At 36.4% G+C, this 13,077-nt stretch overlaps 1 long non-coding RNA gene across 4 annotated transcripts; it reads right to left on the reverse strand.

Moving 5' to 3' along the window:
• Positions 1 to 9,791: 9,791 nt before the first annotated feature.
• LOC113283919 lies at positions 9,792 to 12,953 on the reverse strand. 4 transcript variants are annotated; one of them, XR_003327827.1, is made up of 4 exons: positions 12,016 to 12,953; positions 10,469 to 10,511; positions 10,315 to 10,374; positions 9,792 to 10,072 (listed from the first exon to the last, which is right to left on the reverse strand). It is a non-coding gene; the product is annotated as an uncharacterized LOC113283919 (long non-coding RNA). The 4 variants fall into 4 exon arrangements; XR_003327828.1 differs by having other exon boundaries at positions 10,464 to 10,511; XR_003327829.1 differs by lacking the exon at positions 12,016 to 12,953 and adding an exon at positions 10,640 to 11,090.
• Between the last annotated feature and the right edge of the window lie 124 nt (positions 12,954 to 13,077).

Here is a 13,077-nt window from a genome sequence, read left to right on the forward strand (position 1 = left end):
CCTAAACCTAAAAAATAGCGAGGATGAAACCGGATGCATCCTGATATAAATTAAAAATAAGAAATATTATTTAAAAATTGGTAGGATGAAACTGTTTACATCCTACCTATTTTTACATTTTCGTCCATTTAAACAATATCAAAATTTACATGTTTTTTTCATCCAAGAATTTTCATTATTGGATTAATTGACCAATTTTGTGTTTATCTTGCCCCAACACTGCAGCAAGTGTGTATTTCTTTCGTCCCAAATATTAGAATACCCCTGAAGAGTAACTGACATTTCTCAGGGCCGTTCCTAGATAAAATTTGCCCCGAAGCGAACGATATTTTTTTTGCCCTTATATAGGGATATCAAGGATATTATCTTTGGTATATAAGGTTAGTGCCACTAATATACGAAGCGGCCGAAGGCCGCGACGAAACTTTTGTTAGCGTGTAATTCTGATTTACAAATAGACTACTGTCCTATAATAACTAACTAAAAGTTAAAATGAAAAAGTTGGGTAACAAAAAGTGATAATGGGACAAATTTAATGTTTATGGGTGAATGAAAGATAATTAACGTGGCAATAAAATATTAATTTGCTTTCAAATAAAAATAAAAATCTATTTTAAATAGTTTGCTGGTGGTGGGTATTTGTAGACCGGTTTATGATGGTTCGTGGAGGGGAAGAAAAATGAGGGGAAAGGATAAAGAGAAGATGGGAGAAAGAAATGAAAAACATTTCCATCAAACTTAAACTATATATGTAAGTCTTTTCCGGCCTTCAAAATTATATAAGTAATAAGCTAGTCCATCTGTTTTTTTTTTTTAATTAAAACCCCCATCAAAACTGGGCTTTTTGTTGCTTCTAGGACATTGTTGCCTGCAAGTGAGGCTTTCCCTGCTTACCTATCAGGCCCGGCCCTACACTTCTATCAACATATGATGGCAGCAAAAACTCATCAATGTAATGTAACAGCTGTAGCATGGTTCAAAACCGATGAATTAGTTACTAGGCCATTCACACAAATGCCTACACAATAGAGAATCCAAAGTTACAGAATGATGAACTTAAACATCTATCACTTCTGAAATTGAACACGAACATAAAATGATGCTACAAAAATAAACTAACATGCCGAACAAGTTGAAGATTTAGAGTATACAATTATGTTTCCTATCAAAACTCTCTCGGTGCCATTTGTATAACTGATTTGCCATCGATCTTGGCACATTTTCGGAGTTCGCTCATACCGTTTATCCAGAAAGAGGTATGTACTTTGTACAACAAACTCAAGCCATTAAAAAATAAAGCTAAATTTCTAAGAGCAGTTCCTATGGGCTCAACAAACATGAAGTTTGTTCATTTTGATCTGGATGAATAAACCAACAAATTTGTTGGTTTGTTCATTGAGTTGGAAGAACATGTGCGCGCGATGGTAGGCCGGGCGTGCGTGCCTTAATTGCTGGCGTTGGAGCCAGAAGCGCTGGTGTTTGTCCCATCAATGCCCGCTTCTGAATCAAACACCAGCGTCTTTGCTAAAAGAGCCGCATTGTTCCCAAAACCGCCAACAACTATCATATAAATCGTAAAAAGCAAATATTGGCCTCCCCTACATAGCATACACGTTCCAGTATGGTAGTATGGGTTACATTGCTAAATGGAAATGATCCGCTTTTGTTGCACACTCTCTTCTTGGGAAACCAAACAACGATTATGAGAAACATAGTGGTCGATGATACCGTAGAGATTAGACGTGAAGTGTCATAGTTCTCAATGAACTTCATATCAGTTGGCATAGATTTAGCACCTGCAAATCGCTGGTACTTTTCAAGTACAACAGGCAAACATCAGTTCTGCATTTTCCTTAAACAGCCAATAACACAGCCCGTCCTATGCTGTTGTTCATGCAAAGGAAAATTTATCAGAAAATGAATACCGCTTATCTTCTCAACCAGACAAAATTAAAGATTTAACTTAGTAAAAACCTAGTGACTAATTGCGCTTCTTTTGTGCATGTGATGAGATTCAAGTTGTCATAGGTAAGTAAAACCCCCAAATATAGGTCATTCCATGATCGAGTAAAATGAGTTAACATGGCAACTCCTCATTATTGTAGATGCTCTTAGTGCGCCCCTCCACATGAAAGTAAGATGCATAACGGGTATTATAATTGATCAATATTATAGAAAAATTAGTTTTGAGAACGTCTGCAAAATATAAATCCATGTATACCACATGATAGTTGGCTAGATTTTTCCTTTTTTTTTTTTTTACAGGGAAAGACTTGCTGTAAGATGATACAAAGAAATTCAATAACATCTGTAAAATATAAATCCATGTATACCACTTGATTATAGCTATCAGACGAGGAAGATTGTTTAACTTAATTTAAAAATGTTCCTTGTTGACATTTCATTTCAAACAAACAATGAGTACCTTTTTTCATGATTTACGGTAAATCGCTTGAAGAACTCAAGTAAAGCAAATCGGTCAGTTGCGTTGTTTCCATATGTAAAGTCAGATTGAAATGGTTAATAATTCGTGGACAATGAAATAAGGATGACATTGATGATCAATAGGAAACTCATTTCACAAAATTGTAATGACAAGGTTTGATAACACAGTGGTAATAATGGACAGATATATTCACATCCAGAATATTTCAATAGGGAGTTATATTGGAATCTAAAGATGCAAAAGCCACCCAGCAGCAAAGAAAATCTAGCTCCTTGTCAAGATGATTACTTAATTCTAATACTAGAAGATTCATTTGTTTTTGTCAACTTGATCAGAGAAACCATGAAACCTAAGCAAAAGAATAAAACAAAATAGTAGAGGAAAAAAAGAGAGGGTAGATGGTTCACTCTTACCTCACTCTATTGTTGTTGGTCTTGGTGTTACTCTCAAATCTAACACAGAAGCAATTTGTGTCAGCTTCTCCATCATCGCAACCTCTCAAATGGAGCTATTTGTGCCTCGTAAGGGGCTCCGGTATTCAAGGTTTCAGGAAAAGATATTTGGGTGAAGAGTTATCCAACAAAAATAGGTTAACAACGCAAAGTTAGACATAGAGAAGGACAAGGTCCAGACATAGAATGAGATTATTATTTTTAGCACCAAGGGAAAAGAACCCAAGGAATTATCAACATGAATACTTTAGAGTGAAAGAGGGTACCAAACTCCCTATGGACTTAAGCTAGGATGAGCTCAAAAGGCTTCAATTGCTTCCAAAGCACACTATTCAGTATAGAAATAAATCAGCAGCTGACAAATTGGCTAAACATGGAAGGCTGCATGGCACTTTCAAAACATTTGGTCTCGAACTCTTTTAAATCAGGTTGACAATGCTATATGCCTGTCTATTGGACAAACATCACTATTAGGAAAAAGACTCTATTTTAAGTTTGTTACGAGTTATATTAGGAAGAGTTCTCGTATTCTGCAAGTCTTGTGTCGTGTTGACCAAGTCATATTGATGTATAAATATCTCGAATATCTAATGAGAAAGGCAGAACTTATCGTGAATTTAACATGGCATCGAGCCTGGTTAAAACCCTAAAACCCTAAAATCAATTTTTTTTCATCAAACAAAATGGTAGAAGAAACATCAAAAGACGGAGAAAAAGGAAAACAACCGGAGCATGATTCATCGAGGAAAAATCCGGTGTATCATCTAGGATCGGGTGATGGTCCTGGTATTCTTATTACCCCGATTGTGTTAAGAGGAACTAACTATGATGAATGTGCTAAATCCATTAGAAGATCATTAATAGCCAAACGAAAGTTTTGTTTTGTTGACAGCACAATAAAAGAACCTACAGATCCCGAACATTTGGAGGAATAGATTGCGGTTCAATCAACCATTGTTTCCTGGATTAACAACACCCTGGATTCTTCCATACAATCGACACTGGGAGATTATGATGATGCTGCTCTTCTCTGGACACACTTGCGGAAACGATTTTGTGTGGTAAGTGGTACAAGAATCTGTCAAATAAAGTTATCTTTGAGTGAGTGTAAACAAGGTAAATCTGAAAGTATAGCTGTTTATTTTGGAAGATTAAACAAGCTGTGAGGTGACCTGGTGACATATATGAAAATACCACAATGCAAGTGTGATCATTGCACCTGTGAAATTGCAAGTCAGGTGACTACTTTGAGAGAAGAAGATTATCTTCATTATTTTTTGATTGGTTTAGATAGTGTGTATGGGTCACTACGTGAACAATTATTAGCAAGAGATCCTTTACCATCAATAGATGTTGCGTACCAGACGACAATTAACTCTGAACGGTTGAGAATGGGAGATGTGCTTCTATCTATGGACGTACAGGAAAACGTTATGGATTTTAAGGTACAACCTGAAGAAAGAGCAGACACAAATACTTCTTAAACCAAACGATCTTCTACAAGAATCAAAACTTCTCAAATACGTAAACTAATGCAAATTCTCTATTGTTCATATTCCAGATATAGTCTTGGTTAGACTTGATTTCCAACGGTGACTAAAACCGAGATCATCAATTTCGGTTGTGGTTTAGTTAAAAACCAAGCTAAACCATACCATGTGCATCCCTAAGTCCCTCATACCGGCCAAGAAATGCGATAAGCAAGTGAAAATATACAACAAAGCAGCCCAAAAATCATATGATGTTCGGTTTCATTTCATAACTTGGTAAGCCCACTTCATAAGCAAAAGTTCCCAACTCAACTATATTTGAAGAGAGGAAAACTACAAATGTAACAACATATGAATAAGGCGGAACTTGATGTCCTCTTCCTCTTTACAGATTTACATTAACTTACACTGAGTGACTTCTTTATGACTATATTCATAAGTGATTTAGAGGATGAGATAGTACCCAATACACCTAATACTGAAGCAATTACAATTAAGGATACATTAAGAACTAAAAATGGTTTTGATATTTGAGACCAATATATCTTGGTATAAAAAGCACAAGGAAAAATAATTGAAACACTAATGCTAACAAGAGAGCCAGTTAATCCAAGAACTTGTTCGAAATAAGGAACTGCTAAAGCTAAGATCAAGACAAGTATGAGCAACATAGACCCCACAGTACCCCTGACGAACCATCTCGTTTTAGAACTCACTGACGAAGGTAATTTGCGATCGTACTGAGATGCTATTGGAACGAGCGCGAAAGCATATTTTGTGAGAGGTGCTAGCACAGTTGCCCATAATGCAATCTTTGTCACAATGAGATGTTTAGGCATGTTGAGGGTGACTTGTGAGCTCACTTCAGGGCCAAATAACTTTGCACCAACGAATGCTATAGTTGTGTAAAAGGCTTCAAAGTTTTGCAGGCATTGTAATCGAGAGGGACACTCTGATGATGGGTGTTATCAAATAATTGGTTATCGTGAATGGTGGGGAGACAGACCTCGTAGTGGTAGAGGATATGGCAGAGGTGGCAGAGCTGGTGGTAGTGGTCGAGGTGGTTTTGCATCTGGCAGAGGTGGCAGAGGATATGGCAACACCAATCCTGTTCGTGCAAATAACTTGAATATACCAGTAGCTCAGCAGTCAAATACGACATCTACAGATGGAGCTGGCTTGACTGGTGTGACAATAACTCAACTTCAACAAGTACTTGAGTTCAAACAAACCAAAAATTCAACTACAAGGTAAACAACATCGGGCTTCCTGGATTGTAGATACAGGAGCTACGAATCATGTCACATGCAATATAGATGACATGATAGAAGTAAAATATATTAAGGCATGCTCAGTAGGTTTGCCAGATGGAAAGTATGTGAACTCTGATAAAATTGGAACTGTGATTCTTCTAGGTGGTTTGAAACTTGATAATGTGCTTTATGTACCTCAGATAACTTGCAACTTAATCTTCGTCACACAGATGATCGATGAGATATCTTGTGTTGTGCAATGTACTAACAGTTTATGTATTATACAGGACCGGCTGACGAGGAAGGTGATTGGAGTGGGTGAGAGACAAGGTGGACTATATATGTTTCGTGATATACCTCCAGTAAAAGTGTTTGCAGTTAGTGGGGATTCGTACGAGCTGTGGCATCAAAGATTGGGACATCCTTCAAAAAAAGTATTGAAAAATATACCTGCTGTGAGTTCGTTATCTAAGAAGAAGAATAATGCTTGTGATATTTTTCCACGAGCAAAACATCGTAGAAGTAGTTTTCCTAATAGTCAGAATAAAGCTAGCTGTATATTTGAGTTGGTTCATTTGGATTTATGGGGGCCTTAAAAGACACCTTCGTCTTGTGGAACGCATTATTTTTTAACAATAGTTGATGATTTTTCAAGAGGTGTGTGGATTTATTTGATCAAATCTAAAACTGAAGTTGAAATGGTATTTCTTAATTTCATTGCTCTCATTGAACATCAGCTTAGCAAGGAAATCAAACATGTTAGAAGTGATAATGGAACAGAATTTAATACTTTGCGTGGATATTTTAAGACTAATGGGATAATATTTGAGACATCTTGTGTTGGTACGCCCCAACAAAATGGGAGAGTTGAGAGAAAACACCAGCATATAATGAATGTTGAAAGAGCTTTGAGATTTCAATCTAATTTACCAATACAGTTCTGGGGTCAGTGTGCATTAACTGCAGCATACTTGATAAATCGAACACCAACACCTTTACTTAATAATAAGACTCCATATGAAATTCTGTTTGGAAAGCATCCACCATATGATCAGTTGAAAGTGTTTGGGTGTTTGTGTTATGTACATAATCAAAACAGTTAAGGAGATAAGTTTGCAAGTCGTGGAAGAAGGTGTGTATTTCTTGGTTATCTATTTGGTAAGAAGGCATGGCAAGTTTATGACTTAGACACAAAATAATTTATCGTTTCAAGAGATGTGGAATTTTATGAACACCAGTTTCCATACATGATGAAAAACGTTGGGAAGTCAAATAATATTGATCCATCCAGTAATGAAGTATGTTGGAGTGATGATGAGGATAGAGAAGAAGTACAGTTACCTAGTGAAGATATTGGATATAAACCGTTTGATCTACAACAACAACAAAGTAATGAAGAACCACAGCTTGATATTGAATATGAAGCAGAAGAATTAGAAGGAGGTGTTCAAGAACATCCTAAGGAGAGTACATAGGATGCTCTCTCTAGTGATACGTCAGCTGGAGTTGTGGAAGATAATAGAAGTGAGATGGGTAAAGAAAAACGTCAGAAAATTCCTTCTAGCAGACTCAAAGGTTTTGTGACGCATGTTGTACGAGAAAATAGTCCACCTTCCGCTCAACCTATATAATCATCGGCCTCAGGTACACCTTATCCTTTGACATATTATGTTAGTCGTGATCGTTTTTCTATAGCACATAGAAATTTTCTTGCAGCTATAACAGCTGGAAATGCGCCTAAGAACTTCAAAGAAGCTATGAAACATCCAGGATGGCAAAAAGCCATGGCTGAAGAAATAAAAGCTCTAGAGGAACATGGGAATTGGAGGAATTGCCACCAGGTAAGAAGGCATTAGGAAGTAAATGGATTTACACTGAGAAGCATGATGAAAATGGGAATTTGATACGTCTCAAAGCAAGATTGGTCATATTTTGGAATCATCAAGTTGAAGGATTGGACTATAATGAGACCTTTGCACCGGTTGCAAAGATGACAACAGTTCGTACTTTTCTAGATGTTGCAGCAGTTAAGAATTGGGAAGTGCATCAAATGGATGTCCATAATGCATTTCGTCATGGTGACTGGAGGAAGAAGTGTATATGAAGATACCTCCGAGATTTTCCAAAGGAAATTCTATTATGGTTTGTAGAATGAAGAAATCATTATATGTCCTAAAATAGGCGCCTAGATGTTGGTTTGCAAAGTTATCAACAACTTTGAAGAATTGTGGCTTCAAACAGTCGTATTCAGATTATTCTCTTTTTACTATGACAAAAGGAAAAATGCAGATGAATGTCTTAGTTTATGTAGATGATCTGATTGTGGCAGGCAATGATCTAGTTGAACTTCAGAAGTTTAAAACTTACTTGGAACAATGTTTCAAGATGAAGGATCTGGGAAAGTTGAAATATTTCTTAGGTTTAGAAGTGGATCGTAGTAAACAAGGTTTCTACATATGCCAAAGAAAATATACATTAGATATTATCATGGAAATTGGATTATTGGGTGCAAAACCTGCAGAGTTTCCAATGGAAACGAATCATCAACTAGCATTGGCGAAAGGAGCTGTACTTGGTGATGTGGAAAAATATAGAAGACTGGTAGGTCGTTTGATTTATTTGTCAGTCACAAGACCAGATCTTGCTTACTCAGTGCATATTTTATCACAATTTATGCAACAACCAAGAGTGGAACATTGGGAAGCAGAGCCTTCGTGTTGTTATATATTGGAAGAAGAATCTAGGACAAGGAATTTTGCTGCATTCTGATAGTGGTCTTAGTTTAAAAGGATGGTGTGATTCATATTGGGCGAGTTGTCCATTGACTAGACGTGCATTAACTGGTTGGTTTGTTCTTCTTGGTTTTTATCCTGTGTCTTGGAAGACTAAGAAGCATCATACAATCTCTCGTTCCTCAGTAGAGGAAAAATATAGATCTATGGCAGCAGTAACATGTGAGTTGAAGTGGTTGAAACAATTACTTGGTGATTTGGGAGTTCACCATATGCATGGGATGAATCTATTTTGTGATAGCCAATCAGCACTATACATTGCTCAGAATCCAGTATTTCATGAGTGAACAAAACATATTGAAGTGGATTGTCATCTTGTCAGAGATGCCATCATACAGAAGATTATATCACCTTCTTATACTCCTACAACGGTACAATTGGCTGATATCTTCACAAAGGCATTAGGGAAAACTCAGTTTCATTTTGTTTTGTCCGAGATGGGCATTTGTGATCTGCATGCTCCATCTTGAGGGAGGGTATTAGAAAACAGACTCTATTTTAAGTTTGTTACGAGTTATATTAGGAAGAGTTCTCGTATTCTGCAAGTCTTGTGTCGTGCTGACCAAGTCATATTAATGTATAAATATCTTGAATATCTAATGAGAAAGGCAGAACTTATCGTGAATTTAACAATCACCCATAAAACTGCCTCTGAGTACCATTGTTGCATGAGTTGAAGAACTGAACAAGGTCGAACCCGTCTGGTGGCTTGTACTCTTGATAATGTGACCCCAAAGTGCCTTAGGAATACATAAGTCAGAATTAATTAGACATGCATGTAAAGAATAAAATTACCGGGTGAACATAATAGAGTTCTGAATATTTCTTACATGATGTTCTTCAGTAATACAAAATTTGAAATTTCACAAGATCCTTCCAATCCCTGTTGGTTAACACGTTGGGTTTATCTGGAAGACGTTTTTAATATATATCGTGGGGTGTACTGCGACTTCTCTTCCGTTTAGCTTTCTTGTTCCTAAAAATTCCACAGGTAGTACATAGGGTAGCTTTTTTACAACGTTCATCTGTTGCGAACAACTCGAGATTGATAACACATGTGACGTTTATAAATGTTGCGCAGAATTTGTGCAACGGTAATAAGCATTAGCAAAACGGCGTTGCGCCTTGATCTGCAACGTAAGAACGCGTTGCACATATTATATTGAGCAACGCTTATAAACTTTGCACCATAGTTGTTGCAACGTTTTATTTTCCAATTTGTACACCGTATATTCTAATTTGTGCAACGGAAAAATAATTAAAGCAACCTCAATAGCCGTTGCAAAATTTTTACTGAGAAATTAGAAAAAAAATACAATTTTTTATTTCAAAATTCCAGTATTACAAAACTGGGCGCCTGCTCCATTGAATCCAACAATAAATTCTTACAGTATTCTATTTTCCAAAATGGATTACATACAACTTATACTCTCTGCAAAAGATCAAAGATTGACATACATTTAAATACTTTCTTGAACTTATAAAAGTAAATGAGATGAACTAATACCACATATGACTTGAAGATGATCTCGGAGTCGCGGAGATAAGTTATGGCTGATTTAACATACCAATTTTCTGTATTTGTTGCACAGTTGATCTTGATGCAGGAAGCCAGCCCAAACTTTTATTGCAGCAGCACCTGAAAAGAGGAGAATACATATATAAAATACTCAAACTGATACGAGTCAAAGATACTTGGGACGATAAACGTACCAAGTTTAAAAACAATTGAACAGAAGAAACCACATCATTACTATATACTCATAAATAGTATGAATGTTTGTGTTTAAAGGAGTGACGAACATATAAGTAATCTAGTGCCATGAATCAACAGAACACAATGCTTGGTGAACAATAACTAATACTGGCCAAGTATATTACCTCTGAATGGAAGAATTTCCAGGACCAATTTGTATCTTTCAGCAATCTCTCCCCGCGGATCTGGTAAATTAAAGAACTGTGCAGTTAGGGAAACAGAAATCAAAGAATTATTGGGATCAAAATCTTGTTCCAAATTACTTCAACCTTACCTTACCTCTGGTATGACAAGCCTAGGAGTAAATCGGTTCTCTAGGTCACTGCAAACAATTAACCCAAGCCACTCAAAGAATAAGGCCCCTCCAATTAAAACACGATGGCTAAAATGGTTTAAACAAGTAGATGAAATTGTAGTTTCACCCTATCTTCACTACAGTGTTTTCACTACCTCTTCAAAGAGAATAAGCTGCTGGTAACTGATGAAATGTGAGAAACTAGAGACTGAAATGCTTACAGCTGCATTTTCTACACAAAGTCTTCCTCGATCGAGCAACTGAAAATAACTGGCTCCTGGCTCGCTATACTAATGATTGTGGATAGACACATCAATGGTATAAGAGAAAAATGCAAGTGATTATTCACATACCACCAGGGTCTAGCCCAGTTGGCAAACCCAGAGCAACAAACAGTTTTATTAACAGCATTTTGTGTTCCATGACGAGCTTAGGCAACCAAAGGATAACTCGTAAATTAAGCTCTCATTTAAAATTAAGGGTTTTCCAGGCAAAGTGTAAACATGGGGAATTCCATTAAACATCACTATTTTTGAGACCTTTCACAGTGGAAGACCCATACTATTCAAAACAACTATAAATGGATCACTACTATATTGATCTGTTGAATTACTCCTGCCTTGCAAATCTAATAATTTTTTTTCACAGCAGAAGGAGAACAGAAAGTAGACTCCATTTATTAAGTTACTCATTTAGCAAAATGATGGAGTCTACCACAAAAAATAAACATAAAGGAGAAACTAAAAGCTCCCAAGAATTTAGATGAAATTTTGCAGAATTTCAGCTGCGATGTGCTTTACGTTTCAGGCCATATCTCACTATGTATAATTCGAAACGGGATACTTAATATCAATTCTGAAACCTTGTTTAGAGGAATACATTTCATTAGAAGGGACCTTCAACTAATTCTATTTCTAAGAGGGTCGAAACTGCCTCCGAAAATGTTTAAAGATGACCAACGTGTTCCAGTTTTCCAGCTTGAGTGACTGTATTATAAAATTTCTATGGACTTTGTTACATAACGGAATTCATCAAATAATATCTCGATGGAAACTAGAGAAGTTCATCTACAACTTCTTAGAAGACTCCGGATGCTAATTCAGAGTCTAAGTGTTCCAAAACAACCCAGCAAAACAGGGACATGAACCATTTTCCAGGAAATTCAGTTCCAACTGCCTATACATTTCCATGGTTTAATTACCAAACTACAAACCCAAAGTGTATGCCCTTTCAACAGATTATAGAGGATGCTTAGGGGAACATTTTTCATGAAGGAAACGTTGTCTAAAACATCACCCATACATGTAAAAATAGGCATCAACATGGCTGCCTGTGCAGTTTTTAGGAAACGACTAATTTACGTACTCGCTTCACCGGCATGACAAAACTCCAAATTTTCAAGATCCGAGATGATGAATCATGAATCCTAGGTATTAACTACATACCCAATTCATCAATTTGGAAAGAATATCAGCCATAATGAAACCCCTATCATCATTGAAATGAGTAAAGAAAACAAGAAGAACTTTACCTCTGCTTCTTTAAGGACTTGTCTCAAACACTTCATAAGCATTTTTGCTGGTGTTGAGAGGTACCTTTGCTTTGTTTTACCAAGTTCCTCCAATAGCTTCTACACCTGCAAATTCAATTTCTAAGAAGAACCCATGCTTCCTTGTTATACCACAATTCTCAAAACACTCAACACTTTACACTTCACTACTATCAAACCCCCAATTTTCCAAACCCCGACAGAACTCAAACTCCCCCTTTTCACAAGCACCACCTCCTCACCTCCAAGCTCATAACCCTAGAAAGCATCAGAAGGTACCTTCCAGAAACAATTCAAAGACTAACTTACCTCAAAACAATAATTTTTTTTCCCCACAAAAGATCTAACAAAATCTCACAAAGAAAAAGCCCAACTTAATATTCTTCAACATGCAATATCTAGGAGACATGTTAATCAAAAAACCCAAATCAAATCGAATCAAAAACCCTTGTTAACCCCAAAATAAAAATGAACAAACTTTACACCGAATTAACCTAAAACCCTAACCAGAAAAACCTCCTAGAAACCAAAACCCAAATTAAAACTTTTTTTTTCTGAAATAGAAAACCCATACTTTCATCTCTTAACCCTAGGACTACACAAAAAGAAATTTGGAAGAGAGAGGAGGTAAAAGATGACCTCAAATTTAGACTTAGGAGAGCAGATCCGGTTTCTCTCAGGCATATCCATTAAAATGATGATAATGATGATGATAAAGATAAGCTTAGAACAGAGCTGGTAGGATTCAAGTACACCTACAGAATCATTCACAAAATAAGAATTTCTAGGGTTTGAGTTATTAAAACATTGGGTTTTGATTTCTGGACTAGTACTTTTGATTCATGAGATTGGATTTGTAAATATGGGTTTTGATTCGTGAAAAATGGGGATTGATTTGGAGATCTCGGCTTAGGGTTAAAAGAGAAGAAAAAATGGGGGGAGGAGTCCAAGATACTCGAGAGAAGAGAATAAAAAGAAAAACGAAAAATAATAAAAATAGATAGACAATTTAGTCCTCAAACTAGTTTAATAAAGGCAAGCGTG

This window comes from Papaver somniferum, chromosome 5, assembly GCF_003573695.1.
Source record: "Papaver somniferum cultivar HN1 chromosome 5, ASM357369v1, whole genome shotgun sequence".
Classification (NCBI taxonomy): Eukaryota; Viridiplantae; Streptophyta; class Magnoliopsida; order Ranunculales; family Papaveraceae; genus Papaver; species Papaver somniferum.